The sequence below is a fragment of the Balaenoptera physalus genome, assembly GCF_965194825.1.
Source record: "Balaenoptera physalus genome assembly, chromosome: 10".
NCBI classification, from domain to species: domain Eukaryota; kingdom Metazoa; phylum Chordata; class Mammalia; order Artiodactyla; family Balaenopteridae; genus Balaenoptera; species Balaenoptera physalus.
The window spans coordinates 4171614-4183463 of NC_138889.1; the positions used below are offsets into that span (position 1 = coordinate 4171614).

General features: G+C 46.7%; 1 long non-coding RNA gene across 3 annotated transcripts in view; it reads right to left on the minus strand.

Moving 5' to 3' along the window:
- LOC309667629 overlaps positions 1-11850 on the minus strand; it is a 362191-nt gene that overhangs the window by 14923 nt on the left and 335418 nt on the right. The window contains exon 7 of one of the 3 annotated variants that reach the window (XR_014267850.1): positions 11801-11819. The exons of the other annotated variants lie outside the window; for them this stretch is intronic. This is a non-coding gene — a long non-coding RNA (uncharacterized lncRNA). Of the gene's footprint in view, positions 1-11800; positions 11820-11850 lie in introns of those variants that run through there. 3 annotated transcript variants of the gene reach the window in all.

The following is an 11850-nucleotide window of genomic DNA, read 5'->3' on the forward strand; positions in this document are numbered from 1 at the left end:
ATCCTCCCCATGGCTCACAAGACCCTCATCATCTGGCCTCTGTGTCTGTCCACTGTCATCCCCCAACCTGCCCTCCTTTGGAGGTCAGGCTGCAGGAGCACCGGCCACCGTGAGGTTGTCCTCGCCCCAACTCAAGAGCACTCTTGGCTGCTCCAGCCAGATCTCATCTCTGGGCCCTGCTGCTCTGTGGCCTCTGCCGCAGTGACCTTCCTACCAGGTCTTCACCTGGCTACTACTACAGGCCCTTGGAGACACATCTGAGGCATCACTTCCTTCAGGAATTCTCTTTAATAGCGCCTTTACCCAAGGTGCTGTATCCTTCCTCTGTCCTAGCTTGCTGTGTGCCCCTGGACTGTGGGCTCACCACGTGCCTGGAGGGGCACTGCCCACATGACCTCTGGGCGCCCGAGGGCGGGGTCCAGTCTCAGTCATCTCTGTATGCAGGACCCCCAGACTCTGTACTTGGCACAAAGTCAGGGCTCAATGAAGAACTGAGAAGGGAATGAATCCAGGGAGACTGTCTGGATCACAATTCTGAGAAGAAACTCATATATTTGATTCTGATAATTTCCCATTCTGTAATGATAAAAGCAACACATTATTCAAGTTGAGAAAACAAACACCTATAAAATATGTCTTTTGAGAATATGTTTTTGCTGACCACCTCGTCCAAGAAGTGTCAAAGAATCTCCCCGTATACTTTAAAAGTGTGCAGTCATTGAAATTCTATTTTTATAGCTGCTTACATGTAGGTTTCTAAGTGTTTCTATAGTGTATGAATGTGTATGTTTATGTACTTGTGAGAGAGATAGAGGGAGGGGGAGAGGGAGGAGGAGAGGGAGGGGGAGGAAAAGAGGAAAAGGGAGGGAGAGACAGAGAGACAGACCTCTTCCCTAATGTCCACATTCTTTGAGGGCAGGGACATTCATTAATTACCTTTATTCTTCTCTGGCTAACTTGGGGATCTACGGAGAGGCAACTCTCAAAAAATGTTATCAACGACAAGGGAAATATCTTTCTCTTATGGAGGGAAATTTTAATGAAGTAGCTGCTAAGTGAATTGAAACAACTGAGACTCAAGCCTGTCCTCCCTGCCCCCCTCCAGGAAGCAGAAGCACCAAAGGTCTGCCTGTGAGTCAGACCAGCACCGGAAGGTCCCTGGGCCAAAGCGCTGTGGCCCCTCAGCTGCTGACCTGGCAGAAAGGACCTGGTCCTCCGCTGTAGCAGGACAGCAGTCAGGACAGTACCGGTGGACACACGCACACATACACGCATACTCATATACAGGCACGCGGCTTAGAGAGGAATATTCTTCTTGCTGCATCTACGTTCTGCTTTACTTTGTTGCACAAATCTGGGTAATGGGAGAAACACCCCAAAACTTAATAATTAAGAAAGGTCTAGCTGAGGACATAGGAAAAACCCAGGGTAAAGACAAAGAGACAGAAAAAAGAGTCAGAGAGGCTCAGGAAGAGATACCACCCCCTCTGATGGATCGAACGAAGATTTTAGAAACTGCCCCTCACTTTTCAGACACTGAACTTGTTCTCTGAAAACAACAGAACTCTGAGACTGAACCACAGGGAACTTAGGGTATATTCAGTTTAGGCTCTAGAGGAGACAGGGCCCAGGAAGTAAAGGTATATGCTTCATAATTAGTATTCTTAAGGATTTGGGCCAGTTTTTTTTTTTTTTCTGGTTCGTTCTTTTGTGATTAAAGGACAATGTCTCTCTTTATTCCAACAAGATTGTGAAACACGACAGGTTCTGTGGGGTCGTTTAACAAAGCCCCTGTAGTGATGATGAAGTGGAGGTGACACAGCAGGGTCCAGAGCCAGAAACTTACCAATAAGTGGATGGTTCTTCCCGAGGGTGGAGCTGCCAGGTGAGAAATGGTGAATTCTGGGAGCTAGCTGCCTTCCGAGAGGCCCTCGTGATTTTGTCATTGGAGTTAAATTCCCAAGAGAAACTGGGCACATTCTTAGGATTCTAGCCTACTTGGCAGAAAGAGCTCGAAGACAGTGTCCGACAGTAGGGGCATGCCTTGGCTCCCTACCAGAGGGAGCAAGAACCAAGAAGCATGCGTGGACCAGGGGGTGAGGACAGGGGCAGGCGAAGGTCCTGACTAAGGAAAAGAGGGCAGCAGGAAGCGCACGCGAAGCAGTAGCAGTGGTTAACAGAGACTGTCAGAAGTCTAGTGAAGGAGAGAGACAGTCCTTTGAGGTTAAAACAAAGTTTCTTAGAGGAAGTAACTCAAGCAGGGCTTAGGAAGAGTGATGGAGGTGGAGATGGCCATGGAATTCAGGGACGGGAACCACTAACCCAGCATTCTGGGAGGTTCCAAGTTAAAGCAGGCTTGAGCCTGAATTGCAGATACACGGCTTCCTCGTGAACTCTGCAGGGCAGGGCTCAACCCGGCATCCTGGCTTTTCTCATTTCCCAACTTTGGAGGATCTGGGAAGTGAAAGAAACTGTAGGTTGAGGCTGTGAGATCCAGGTACAGACAAAAGTGTGAATAGCCCTTATGTCCCAGTGAGGTGATGATGGCTTAGCCTCAAGGACACAAGCTGCATTTTGAGGGGACACGACCGTTCAGCCCCAGGCGCAAACTCCAACCACGAAGCAACTTTTGTGGGCGCAGAGAGCCCATTGCCCCGCATCTCTGTGAAGGGACTCAATCATCACTCCTGTTGTTCTGACCCAGGCAAAAGACTTCCACTCCATGGAGGCCTCCTGTTAGCAGGGCGTAGACCAGCTCTCCCGTGAGGACGCGTATGTGGTTCAATCCCTACTGATGTGCCAGATGGTTTAGAGGCTAAGCCGCCCCACACAGAGCCTCATTATGCAGTCCCCGTCCTCCCCGTTCAAATCCCTCAGGAGCAACAGACGATGCTTTGAGCAAGTTACTTAACCCCTCTCGATCCCAGTTTCTCATCTGCAAATAGGGTATCAATACATCTACACCTAATAAACATACATCGGGCTGGCTCTTAAGTTTCTAATGATTCTTTCAATGGTCATATCACCCTTCTCATCCCTTCTTTTGAAAAAACACTTGTTTCCCACACCCCCCAGCCTAAGGTGTGGTCTGAATAGAAATGTCATTTTTTATGACCTTTCTTTGCTAATCAGGCATAGTGTTCAGTCTAAGAGTAGGCACTCGATACAAGACAAGCCAATGTCCTCACTAAGAAATTTCTAAGAGCTGGGGGTAGGGGAGAGGAACCTTTTACTCTGAAGGTAAAGATGTGAGGGTGTAAGTCAGGGGCTGCCAGACTTCTTTGCCTTCACTGTGTCATAAAAGCTGGTGTGTAGTAGGTCAGAGTGAAGCTAACATGACGAGTAGACCAGAGATGAGAGAGAGGGGGGAGAGAGAGAGGGGGGGGGAGGGGGGGAGAGAGAGAGAGGGGGAGAGAGAGAGAGGGGGGAGAGAGGGGGGAGGTGGGGAGAGAGAGAGGGGGGAGAGAGAGATGGGGGAGAGAGAGAGAGGGGAGAGAGAGAGAGGGGGGAGAGGGGGGGGAGAGAGAGAGAGGGGAGAGAGAGAGAGGGAGGAAAAGAAGAGAGGAGGGGAGGGAGGAAGGAAAGGGGGAGAGGGAGGCAGAGAGGGAAGGGGAGGGGAAGAGGAGGGGGAGGAGAGAGAAGGAGAGGGAATGAGAGAGAGTCCTGACAATGCTTATGTCCCTGGTTCTGGCCACTGTGATCCTGGGATCTGCCCTGATTGTTTGATTCTATTAGCTCCTTGTGTTAAACGCGTCTTTTTACTTAAGTCTATTTCTTTTTTTTAATATTTATTTATTTATTTATTATTTATTTTGGCTGCACCGGGTCTTGAGGCATTCGGGATCTTTAGTTGAGGCATGCGGTCTTCTTAGTTGCAGCATGCAGACTTCTTAGTTGTGGCATGTGGCATCTAGTTCCCCGACCAGGGATCAAACCTGGGCCTCCAGAATTGGGAGCTCAGAATCTTACCCACTGGACCACCGGGGAAGCACTTAAGTCCCACTTAAATCTGTTGCTTACAACCCAAAGTCCTGACTACCTGGCTGGGTAGTTCTAAGCATTAAATTATGTAACACGTGTTAAATGCTTGTAACATTGGTTAGCCTACAGTGTAAACAAGCCAAAAATGGTAGTAATTTCATCCTCCCTGCCCATCTTTGTGGGAAACTGTTGAGCATGGTGCTTCGGTGCGTGACTCTGGACACCAACTTCTTGGGTTCCAACCCCAGATCTACCTCTTAGTGTCATGTGGCCTTGGATGAGTTATTTCTCTGTGTCTCAGTGTGTGGAGTGGAGGTTGTGGTGAGGCTTGAACAGCTGGCACTGCCAGGTCCTTGGACTGCTAACTATTATTACCGTCCTCAACTAAACTATGAGTGTACATGGCCACCTCCCCTAGTAACGAGGATCAGAACCCTCTTAAAGGCAGGGTCTCCGTCTTCAAATTGGCATATCAGAGGTCACATATAAAACATACAGCGGGCTCTCATAAATGTTAATAAATGACTAAAAGAATGTTCTTTGATAACATGCTCCTTAGCAGTTGAATGTGGGTGAGTTTCTCTCTGAGGTTAGATCATTCGCAAGGGCAGGTGACAGGCCCTGTGCTGGAGACAAGGCAGGGACTGTACATCTACCCTTTGCCTGATTTCAGGTCTTGTCTGAAGAGCAAAAGGGACGCACCAAAGCCATGTCTGAGCCCTCGTCCCTTTGCCTTCCTGAAGTTTCTCCAGCAGCTTCTCAGGAGCAGACGGAATTGCTGTGTGGCAGTGACAGAGCCGCTTTGTCCCAAACCCCGAAGCACTGGCCTTTGGACGCCAAGTGGAGCTCCTCTTAGATTTGTCTCCAGAAGGCGCTTTGTGAAATGCTGAGTCCCTTTGAGATGACAGTCATGTGAGACCCTCGGGTGACCTTATCCTGCAGGGTGGTTCTGAGCTTACCTCCTGGTCCGCTGGGGACCGGCAGTCATGACAGCTCAGAACAGCTGCAGCCTCTGAAGGAAGATGAAAACCTCTCCCTGGACGCACCGCCTTGGGTGCCGTCAACGCACGTGGCGTCTGGCTTCAGCGGACTTCATCTAATGCGATAACACTCATGATAATAAATATCGTTAAAAATAAAAGTCACTCCGGGGATTGAGAATCACTGGGACAGGTGTTCGGAATGAGAAGAGCGCAGTAACTGGGTAACTTGCTCATTATCGGAAATGCCGTTTAAAATCTATTGCGTTTAAAAAAACAATACTTCAGCTGCTCTCTGGCCTTCCAAAGTCATTAGTTGGTGTTCTTCATCTGTTTGTTTTCCTCACTGAAGTGAGGTTTTTAATGTCACAGGAGAACTAACTTGGCTCCGTGACAGCGTTTCAGGGTGAATGATGGAGCCCTGGAGGCTCACACATCACGCTGCGCGATGCGTCTCCTCCTCGGAGCTCACGGTCCCCGCGGTGGGGAAACAGGGATGGCGCAGGGCGGGGGCGCGGGGGGGAGAGAGCTGGGACCATTCCTGATTGACAGCCAACCCAGTGGGGTTGTGGGCGGGGCCAGTGTTTCCTCCAGACCCCCCCAGTCAGGCCATTAAAGGACTGAGGGGGAGGGCGGGGGGAGAGAGGGCAGGGCTTTGTGACCCACCCTCAGTCGGTTCTCTCTGACAGGAGATGCAGGAGATGCAAAGCAGTAATGACACTGTTTCAGATCACACCCACCTCTGGCATTTTCCAAGTGCCTCATCCATCTTTATCGTAATCAGGAAAAAAATATCACAACAGCAGTGGTCCCATGCTGGAAAATGGAACTACCGAGGCCCCCAAAGAAGCAATAAGCTCCCGATGTCACGTAGAAAGTCTCCATTTGCACTTGAAGCTAGTTTTGAAACATGCATTCACAATCTTTTGTAAACACTAGTTCCAAATTCTACATATATTATCCATGATTTGAATTTCAAAAAGGTGCTGTTTGCTCTTGTCTGTTGTAGGAGCCCTCACCACGCCACAATGCATGTAGGAAATTGCATTGGAGACCTTGCTCTGGTCTAGAAGATTTGTTTACCTTCTGAAGGGACAACATCTTGTGTTCCTGTTGAATTTCATCTTCAGAGGCAGCATCTTATAGGATTTTCCTGAGTATCAAGAGAAAATCTATCCATGCATAGGGAACCACATACAGGCATACCTCATTTTACTGTGCTTCACGGAAATTGCAATTTTTACAAATTGAAGGTTTGTGGCAACCCTGCGTTGAGCAAGTGTATTGCAACATTTTTCCAACATCTGCTCACTTCGTGTCTCTGTGTCACATTTTGATAATTCTCACAATATTTCAAATGCTTTCATTTTGATTAGATTTGTTACGGTGATCTGTGATCAGTGATCTTTGTATGTTACTATTGTATTGTTTGGGAGCGCCACAAGCTGCACCCAGATAAGATGGCAAACTTAATCCACAAATGTGTGCGTCTGACTGCTCCTTACTGGCCATTTCCCCCCTCTCTCTCCTTCTCCTCAGGCCTCCCTATTCCCTGAGATACAAAAATATTGAAATTGGGCCAATTAACCTATAATGAATGAATGTTCAAGTGAAAGGAAGAGTCACATGTCTCTCTTTAAATCAAAAGCTAGAAATGTTTAAGCTTAGTGAGGAAGGCATGTTAAAAGCTGAGATGGGCTGAAAGCTGGGTCTCTTGCACCAAGCAGTTAGCCAAGTTGGGAAGGCAAAGGAAAAGTTCTTGAAGGAAATTAAAAGTGCTACTCCAGTGAACACACGGATGATAACAGAGTCAAACAGCTTTATTGCTGATATGGAGAAAGTTTTAGGGGTCTGGCTAGAAGACCCTTAAGCCAGACCCTTTCCGTTAAGCCAAATCCTAATCCAGAGCAAGGCCCTGACTCTCTTCAATTCTATGAAGGCTGAGAGAGGTGAGGAAGCTGCAGAAGAAGAGTTTGAAGTTAGCAAAGGTTGGTTCATGGGATTTAAGGAAAGAAGCCATCTCCATAACATAAAGTGCAAGGTGAAGCAGCAAGTGCTGATGTGAAAGCTGCAGCAAGTTAGCCAGAAGATCTAGTTAAGATAATTAACATAGGAGGCTACACTAAACAACAGATTTTCAGTGTAGATGAAACAGCCTTATATTGGAAGAAGATTCCATCTAGGACTTTCATAGCTAGAGAGGAGAAGTCAATACCTAGCTTCAAAGCATCAAAGGACAGACTGACTCCTCTCTTGTCAGGGGCTAACGCAGCTGGTGACTTTAAGTTGAGCCAAGGCTCATTTACCATCCTGAAAATCCTGGGGCCCTTTAGAATTGTCCTGAATCTACTCTGCTTGTGCTCTATAAATGGAACAACAAAGCGCAGATGACAGCACATCTGTTTACACATAGTTCACTGAATATTTTAAGCCCACTGTTGAGAACTACTGCTCAGAAAGAAAGATTCCTTTCAAAATATTACTGCTCATTGACAATGTACCTGGTCACCCAAGAGCTCTGACAAAGATGGACAATGAGATTAACGTTGTTTCCATGCCTGCTAACACTACATATTTTCTGCAGCCCATGGATCAAGGAGTCATTTCAACTTACAAATCTCATTATTTACGATATACGTAATGTAAGGGTATAGCTGCTATGGATAGTGATTCCTCTGCTGGATCTGGGAAAAGTAAATTGAAAATCTTCTGAAAAGTATTCACCATTTGAGATGTCATTAAGAACACTTGTGGGGCTTCCCTGGTGGCGCAGTGGTTGAGAATCTGCCTGCCAATGCAGGGGACACGGGTTCGAGCCCTGGTCTGGGAAGATCCCACATGCCACAGAGCAACTAGGCCCGTGAGCCACAACTACTGAGCCTGCGCGTCTGGAGCCTGTGCACCGCAACAAGAGAGGCCACGATAATGAGAGGCCCACACACCGCGATGAAGAGTGGCCCCCGCTCGCCGCAACTAGAGAAAGCCCTCGCACAGAAACGAAGACCCAACACAGCCAAAATAAAAAAACTAAAAAAAAGAACACTTGTGATTCATGGGAAGAGGTCAAAATATCAATATTAACAGGAGTTTGGAAGAAGTGGATTCCAACCCTCATGGATGACTTCAAGGGATTCAAGACCTCAGTGGAGGAAAGTAACTGCAGACGTGGTAGAAATAGCAAGAGAACTAGAATTAGAAGTGGAGCCTGAAAATATGACTGAATTGCTGCAATGTCATGATAAAACTTTCAAGGATGAGGAGTTGCTTCTCATGGATGAGCAAAGAAAGTGGTTTCTTGAGGTGGAATCTACTCCTAGTGAAGGTGCTGTGAAGATGGTGGAAATGACAACAGAGGATTTAAAATATTACATAAACTTTGCTGATGAAGCATCATCAGGATTTTGAGGGGATTGACTTCCATTTTGAAAGAAGTTCTACTGTGGATAAAATGCTATCAAACAGCATTACATGCTACAGAGAAATCGTTTGTGAAAGAAAGAGTGAATTGAGGTGGCAAACTTCATTGTCTTATTTTAAGACATTGCCACCCCAGCCTTCAGCAGCCACCAGCCTGATCAGTCAGCAGCCATCCACACTGAGGCAAAACCCTCCACCAGCAAAAAGATTTTGACTCACTGAAGACTCAGATAATGGTTAGCATTTTTAAAAATAAAGTATTTTTAAATTAAGGTATATGTACATTTCTTAGACATAAAGCTATTATACACTTTATAGAATGTAAACATAATGTTGACATGCACTGGAAAAAAAAATACTTGTGTAACTTGCTTTATTGCAATAATTGCTTTATTGCAGTGGTCTGGAACGGAGCCTGCAATGTCTCTGAGGCATGGCTAGCAGGTACTTTACTCCTATTTTAACCGTACGTAAAGTTGCCTAGGAAGTCTTGGATGAAAGCTTTACTTTTCCATTTCTAAAGGTAAATCCTTTGGAGTGATTTCCTGCTGAAGATACTCCTGGTGGGATTGGAGGAGTGGAGTGAGAAGCAGGTAAATATCCCCCTATCCTTCCAGGAGATAGGGTAGAGTAATTTACAACTCTACACTGAGGATAGGCACCCAGGAAATGTTGAAGGAGAGTATCTCTCATCCTACCGGGCTCTTGGGGAAAAGCATCACACTGAATGCTGGGAACAAAAAAGATCAAAGAGGCAGAGTTCCTGCCCTCTGGAGATTCATAGGTGTTTGCCATGAGACAGCCTCAATTCTAGAGATGCCACAAACAGGATCAGATACAGGCCAGGGAATGAGTTATAGGTTAGAAGCCTGGAAGCCTGGGTTCTACTCTCGCCTCAGCCCTTACACGCTCTTCCTCATCCTTCAAAATATAATGTTTCTTATGCCTCCTATGGAATAACGTTCTTGAAATTCTCCAGTCTGGATTGGGTCTCTTGTGTATTCCTCTTGTGACATTTATCAAAACTGTAATTAAGTAGATCTGTGTGATTGTCTGTGTACAACTGACCTCCCCTAACAGGCTAGAAGCACCGGGAAGACCTGGATCATGTGTCTCTTGTACCGACTGCACTCCCAGACCTAGCAGAGTGGCCGGCATTGGATACTTGAGAATAAATGAGGAAGGAGAAGCAGCTTTGCTACTCTCCATCCTGAGCGATGCCAAAGCTGATACTTAACGTCAGAAAGCCAAAAACTGCTGAACCACAAAGAAAACTATTCAGCCCCCTTAATTCATCCCCTCAGTGGGAAACTTTGCCTTGAATGGAAGTGATTCCTTTACTGATGAGGCCACAGTGACAGAAGACAGTACAGAACACGTGGAAGGATGGTAACTACAGGTCTTTGGTGTTTGTCTTGCCTTGTATTTCAACCTTTCCCATTATTTTAGCTTATGGCCACCTATGGAGGAAGGGGCGGGGGTCTGGACACGCAAGGCCCACCCCACTTCTTCCTTTGCACAAAAGCCCTGCAAACAAGCCCGTGTCGAGACAGCCGGAGTGCATCTCATCATGGAGCAGCTTCTAGGCCCAGGAACTCCCAACTGGCTGCTGAATAGCGTCTCTGATATACCAAAGAGGTAAATTAAATGCATTAATCTCAGTGAGAGCCACCATTGAGGCATTCAGGGCTGCACAGAAATTTCCAACAATTGGCCTCATTTTGCTTCAGTAACAAATAAAAAAAGGCGGGGGGAGAGTTTGGGTGGGTCTAGGAGGCTTTTTTTCTGCTCTCCTCCTCCAGACGGGTAATCAAAATGAAGTTCCACATTGAGAATATGCACTTCATTTTATTCTGTACTTGAAAGCAAACACATTTGGCCCTTTCTCCTGTAATAAGACGAATCCCTTATCTGTCATTCATTGAAGAACATAAAGATGATGCCAGTGACACCAAGACCCTGTAAGCTTCTTTCCAGCCTCTTCGCAGCATAAAAAGGCAAATTCATTCTGGTTAAGATAGTTTTGTGCCGGGTACATGACATTCATTCTCTTAAACCCGTGGAAGCTGCGGCTATTTGGGTCGATTTATGCTTTTATTCTTATTTTTCAATCATTTTCTCTCTATTCGCAGGCCTGGGAAGCCCCCTCCTCCCACTTCTTACACCGAGGTGGGCTACAGGTTTTATAGGAGTTGAAAAGAAAGTTCAGCACAAACCCAACCTCAGAATGCCTGATTTGGGCTCATTTTTCGAGATTTAACAAGGAACCTGGATGGTGGGACAAAGGACAAGCGTCACAGCCAGAGCAGCCCGGATCAGGCTGTGGGTGTGCTGGGGGACTTCAGCTGAGTCAGTTCATACTAAGTACCAATGACCCATCCTGACTTCATTATCCCATTTAAGCCTCAAGACAACCCAGTGGATGCGCTATTCCAAATTTCACTTCGTATTTGAGGAAGCAGTCTCGGGGGGTTCAGGTAGTCGTGTTTGGGCCCACGGCTGGTAAACGAAGGACCCAACACTGGGACCCAGGTCAACTGAGTTCTTAGCTATTTCATGCTGCCCCAGGGTCCAAATGACCCTGTTAGAGATTTGGTTTTCTTCTTGCTGATCTCTAATGATGCCTCCCTCTTAGGAGTTTTGGGTAGAATCAACTCAGAAATACGAGTGCATTGCAAATTATAAAAAGAATATGAAAGGAAGGTATTACTATTTTATTGTTAATAAGATAATACTGTATTGGATTTAGCCAACCCCCATATTGAGAAACATCCTACAGACAGATAACGTTTTAACTGTTTTCTCAGGAAATAGGGACAGAATATACTCCTGTGGGTATGGATGTGCTTTCCCTGAAAATAATTTATGTGACACAATGAGAGTCCGTCTGGGAAGAGACTTAATCCTGAGGCAGAAAATTAGGACTCTGGGATGTGGGGAAGAGTATAAAACAAGGGCTGGTGGGGAAATTTCTCTCTGTAGAGGCAGTGGTCAGTTTGTTCTGAACCCACAGGGTATACAGGCTGGAAGCTATTAAATTGGGCTGGTGTGAGCTTCTTTAGATCCCAGGGTTACTCCTGGCCATCAGTGCCCTGCCCATCTCCCCTCGGCTCTCAACATTCCATACCCGCCCCTAGAACCCCTTCACAGTCACCTGCGGCTCTCCACCTGAGGATTTTCTCTCAGGCCATTCGAGACAGCGTCTTCCTACAAACATCAAGGAGTTAGTGCTCCCAGGAGAAGCCCTGAGCGACGGTGGGTGAGAACTGGAGGATAAACACAGCAGCTTCTTCACTCCTGGGTGGGACAGCTGAGAATGCTCCCTGCGGTCTCCCAGAGGTCTTCACGGTGATGTCCTGCTTGATAACACGCCCCTTATCCAGGTCGTCTTGTTCCTGTCTTACTTCTCACTCCTCATCCAGAGCTTCCTGAGTTCACTTCCTACGTAAAGAATTTGCACTCAAATGCTGGA